Source organism: Notothenia rossii (assembly GCF_949606895.1).
Source record: "Notothenia rossii genome assembly, chromosome: 6".
In the NCBI taxonomy this organism is placed as follows: Eukaryota; Metazoa; Chordata; class Actinopteri; order Perciformes; family Nototheniidae; genus Notothenia; species Notothenia rossii.
Genome location: NC_136909.1, coordinates 58,982,633 through 58,988,632, shown reverse-complemented (window position 1 = coordinate 58,988,632; position 6,000 = coordinate 58,982,633).

Sequence of the window (6,000 nt, the reverse complement as noted above, 5' to 3'; positions counted from 1 at the left end):
TCTATACGGTGCTGACAAGAATGTTTGGTTTTTCAGTATAAAAGAGCATTTAACTTGACAGTATGTTTAAACTACATTATACCATCAAAACATTGATTTTACATTTCTAACAGTCCCTCCTTACACACCTAAAAGGTGTGTATAATACTGAAATCAATGAGTTCTTCATCTGAACTTCGCATAGTACATCTCATATTACAAACATGCAATCAAAATGGAATGGTTCAATAGGCTTAACTTTACAGAAATACAAAATAAATTATTTGCCTGTGCTCAAACCTAAAAGTGTTCCCTTGTGTATAACTTCTAGTGTTTGCATTCAATATCATTCTTCAAAATAGCAGCAATGGCTTGGTATCAGAACATTTCTTCCTCCCTCCTTTCACAGAAACCGTTCTCATACCACGCTCAGTGTTGAGGCACTTGTTTTTACAAAGTGAAAAGAAACAAACCATTTTAGAATAGCAATGATTTATACAACATGAAATCTACCATATTAGCATAGTATAAAATAATAAAGTCAAATAAAATGGACTATCTTAGAATCGTGTAAAATTAATTGGAATAATACAAATATACTATCTTGGAATAGTATGAAGTAAATTGAAATGGATTCACTCCATTTTAGCATTTTAAATTTGCTCACTTCTTCACATGATTTCATCATTTAAAGAATCACATCGGCTGGACATTCATTGATCAATCTCATCTCCGAACATCCATATCATTTAAACTAATCCATCATTGTCATCAATATCTGTATACGGGGGTTGGTCGTCTTGTTCTGCTAGCATTTGTAACTGTCTCCTCATGAGAAATGTACCCTCCCTCCTGGTATGGTATGAAAGTAATATGTTCTCTAGAAGGGGCCGTTGTACGTTCTACTCTGGGGTACGGCATTCTAGACAGTCATTTCTGGGAGAAGATTTTGGTCAGTTACAACAGTTGTAGAATTTCATCACTTAAAAGTTCCTACTCAGTAACTTTGGGTGGTCGGTTCTAATGCAGTGATAAAGTTCCTGAAATGGTGTGAAAACTCGTGGAATATCAATAACTCATTATACTAATTTATTTTCAATTCTGGTCTACTTAAATAACTATGCTAACCCCTTTTACAGTGTGTGGAACCTTGGGTGCCCGAGCATGCAGGGCCGTGGGAAGTAGGGGTGCTGAGGGTGCTGCAGCACCCCCTGGTGGAGGACAGGGGATCTGCACTTCCACAAGATATAATAAAAAAAAAACGAATTTTCAGCCTTGATGTAACAACATTCATAATTAAGTAAAGATAACACCCTTTTCACCCCGGTTACATTTTCCATTTGCCCTGTACGATGGGCGCTGTAAGTGATGAAAGTGGGGGATGTTGGCTTAGCAGGCTCCCGCAGCTCACAGCCAAAGTGAGAGAGATAGAGAGAGGGGATACCGCGGTACCGGCGGGGATTGTTGTTAGCTTCTGCTGCGCTAACGGATATAAGAAGCTGTTTCTACAATAATGTGGAGGGAGAGTCCTCTCCTGTCAGACTGAGAGGCTCAGTGAGGTAAAGGACTCTGAGGGCTTAGATAGTTCACTTTAGTCGAAGTTATCTCAGTGGGTCTCAAACGTTTTGATCACAATTTATGTAAACAAATATTTCCAAGGCACACCTTTATAATTATTAGGATAAATAAAAACAGGTTTGAAATCATTCCAATGTATACTATAGGACAGTAAACCAAAAATATTGTTTAAAACTGGAGAGATTTTAAAATATACATAAATAAATAAATGTTAACTGGTAAAATAATATATGAATGAACAACACAAATAAAATAAGTTACATGTATTTGTTATTGGCTATGGTAGGTTATTGGAAATGTTCACATACCTACTTATTTGATTAATAAAATGCAAACCGATCTTTTTCATATGGGTGTTTAGAGTTGTACCCCCTAGATCAGTCTCTAATTGGGCGCTCAAAGTGCACCAAATTGAAGCATTTTACTTTAAAATGTTAAAAAAATCTTGCCGGGGGGGTACCCCCGGACCCCCCGAGAGGATGTGAAGTCCACCCCCCCAATTAAAACATGTTATAATATATAATAAATTTGAAGCCTTGTTATATAAGCTGTGTGCACCATGTCAATATATTTCTCTTTTTGCAGTGTATTGGTCTTTTGTAGAGGTTTTTCATTGCCAGCTAAAATCTTGCCTAGCAGCACATTGGTCAGAACCAGCCCTGGTGTCATCCCCACAGCACCCCCCATTTGAAACATGTTCCCACGGCTATGCGAGCATGTGATAATTACTTCCTCCTTTAACAAGGATTTTAAAAACAGAAGTCATTTCATTCATGGTTTGTAGTTTAATTCAGGAATTTACACTTATGGCAGATATGTTTCTCCTTTAAATAACATCTCTAAATGTCAGGTCATCCCTTATTAAATGGTGTCTTTTAAAACTCATACTCTGGTGCCATGCGCTCCCTGTGAAGCTGCAAGTAAGATTTAAAACATCTGCAGGGTGGGTTGAGCGACCCCTTCTCCCTGAATGATATTTGTTGTAACAAATATGCACCATCACAATGAGTGATCCAAGGCCCCGCATGTATTGCTCCCAACTACATTAGTTTAAAAAAAATTAAACTTTGCTATCGCTCTTTGCCCAGTGTCTTTTTAAAACTCTACATCTTGGACGACAAACAAATGTTATTTCCTCCTTAACAGTTCTCCTGAGGTAATAACCATGCTACAATGGAGAAATCAATACTCTAGATTGGAATACTATCTTTGGCTTGGTACTAGCTCTACCTTTAACATTTTCCATAAAAATAAAGATGTGTCTGCTTTTATAGAGTGGTTACTAAAACCATCCCTTTAAACTGTAGATCTATACTGTAACAAATTAAATCTTCCCCGAATTCACACATGAATAAAAATCTCTTAAAGAAAAATGTGTTCATATGATGAAAAGATTGAATAATATGTTCTACCCTCAGTGTGTTTTTAGGGTTATTTAATAGTTTCCTCTTTATAAATTCACCAATTGATTAATTCATGGCTAATAAATATTTTTCTTTACGTATTTCTCGTTGGTGAATAAGTGTGTTTACGTGTAAACTCACTCACTCCCGTTTTCTTTCTCTCCCCCTCTGGTTGTCAAGCCACGACCCCCTCACGTTCTGCCGGACCATGCCAACTCCTCCGTCCTTTCCTCCCCTCAGTCCACCTTCTCCTCAGTCCATCTGCTCTTGGATCCTTCCGCTGTAACTCTTTTGAGTGGCCCAACTGCTTTGCATTTCATCTCCTGCTTTACAGTCTCTACTTTATTGCATGGAGGGCGTATTCTGCTCTCATGTCCCACACTCTGCTCTTGTGCCCAAATCTTGTGGCTCAGCTTGGAACTTCATGTCCTGTGGGGGACCGATGAGAGTGTGCCTTTTTATGTCACCTGTAGTTCTGGATTCCTCAGGTGGAGATGGTTCAGCTCTGCTTCTCTGTTTGTTCGATGGAGGAGGAGGAGTCTTCCGTGGTGAGGTCTTTTCTCTGCTTGGACGATGGGGTCGTAGCGTTCTGACAGGCGGAGAGATAGAGAGAGAGAGATCTCGGGACGCATTATCTATAGTTAATTCTAACACACCGAGGTAAAATAAATCCAATCTTTCCCACTCTATTTTCCTAACCATACTATCTTTCTTTGATGTTAAATGTCATCTAAGCCCAGTTAATGTCTTCTAATAAGTGTACCATATCCCTAAACATTGTTTTCACCCACTGTAACATGTTTACTCCAATTAACTCTTTCAGGAAACCACTTTCTTCCATAAATTTAAATACCTAGATGTTTCAAGCACCACATATTTCATACACTATAAAAGAACGTCTCCATATTTTCTCCATCACTTTAAATTTCACTGTTATTTAGAACCTTAGTAACTTTTGTGACTGGACATATCTGCAATGTCGCCACTATCTGCTGGGAAATTTTGTTCATAGAGTTTGTACGTACCAAGCTGTACTTGTGGGTTAGTAGCCTGTTTCTACTGTAATCATTTTCAAAAATGTTGCTCAGGTCACCGGTCGGTTGTTCATAAACTTAACAGGGGGTGTTTCTGGTACAGACTAAAACATGGATCCAGTGTATTTAGAGATTCCCCTAATCTGTTAATCCCCATCACTTACATATCCCGATCACTTAAACCCATCTCATCATTTGATACAAGAACTGCATATAGGGGGGTGAATCATCTTGATTATAACCGCCTCACCTTTGGGAACGAGTATTTCCAACTCCTCCTCTTGTTGCTCAGCTGATCTATTGGCTCTGGGGATAAGTGAAAGTCTCTGAAACACAGCTAGATTCTTGTTAGTGATGTGGGCATTCTTTATGAGTGAACTAATGGTTCCATGTTTTACTTGATATACTCCCCTTCCAACCAGAAAGGTGCCAAGTGTAATGAGCACAATCGACAATGCTATTCTGCCTCTTATCCCTAGGGGACCCCACAATTAGTTTGGCTTTGTTCTTGTCATCATCTCTATTTTATCCCTGGTTGTGTCCGTTACGGAATTTAAATAATGAGTACAAAAATAACATATACAAAAAATTGGAGTCTTTTTCAGATGTAAAACAAAAAAATAGGTTTTCACATTAATGTACAATCTATAAAAATCTATAGACAATTTGTCTTTTGAGCTGTTTCTATCTTTATCTTATTTCTATTTATTGTTTTGTTCCAGATCTGCCAAATCAGTCCTAACTCCCAATAATGTTCTGGAAGTTGCCAGTGAAGGGTGACAATGTGTGAGGTGGTGTCAATTTGCTCCTTTTTCTTTACCTTTAAACCAGAGCGCGTGTGAAGTTTGTTACAACTTTTCACGCTTCCGTCCAACGGGGATGAGCACTGTCTTTTGTGAACTTTCACCCTCACCCAATCACCTGGCCGAACAGGAGTCTCTTCTGTTGTCTCGTCTGGTATCTCTGTAGTTTTCCTAGCCTGCTGTGTAGACAAAACTTGCATAATATTACTCAGAGTTCTGACATATTCATCCACTTCTATTTGTCTAATATCTAAAACTGGACCATTCCCTCCTTGGAGAAGGCCCAAGCTTCGGCATACCTCTTGTTGTTATGAGACCTATTGTTGACTACATTTTATTATTTATTAACTACAACGCCACTGAAATCAACATATCTGTATAATCATGACACTCCCTCCTTTGAGCATAAAATGCTCAATTAATATTGCAATGATTACTGTATTATGAACAGGACATGTAAAACCCATAACGTTGCATTAAATAAATATAAATTCTCCGTGTACCCACAGGGCGTACAAAAATATCATATGTATGGCTTTCTGATGGCATAAATGCATATTCACAAAACATTTTCCATTAGCACTTCTAATAGTTTCACTGCAAAAACTGCAGATCTAACCAAGTATAATAATCTTATATTTAGATTCTAAATCTAGTTTGTCTTGATTTGAGTTTAAATAGCTTATCTAGTGCTTTCTATGGAAGATCTTTTGACTTAATTCAAGTAAATGTTACTTGCCTTGTCATGATAAGCAACTTTGTCTTTATTTTAGTTACGTTTAACTAGATACAAGGGACCTGTCTATAAAACATCCACTTCAAGGCTAGAAGCCTTATTTTAAGCACTAGTATGGCAAGACATTTTTTTTTATTTCAAGCATCAGCTCTGTGGTTAACATAAGTTATTTTCCCAGCTGGTAAAGACAGTAAAAGACACAATTCAAACAAGAATTGTGAGGCTTAACATCTCTTTTAATGATAAACACAAAATGAACTGATAATCATCATAACACACTCTCCTAAAGGATATGGACCAGAATAACTGTTGTGACATTGACTCTTGAGGTAGGTGTGCAATCTCTACTCTGTTACTGCCCTGGAACTGGTAACAAGGTGGGGTTCCCTGAGCAGTGAGGACACTGTTGGGAGGGGCTGCCAGCTACTCAGTACCCCCTCTCTCTTCCTTCAAGAAACGTCTCTTTC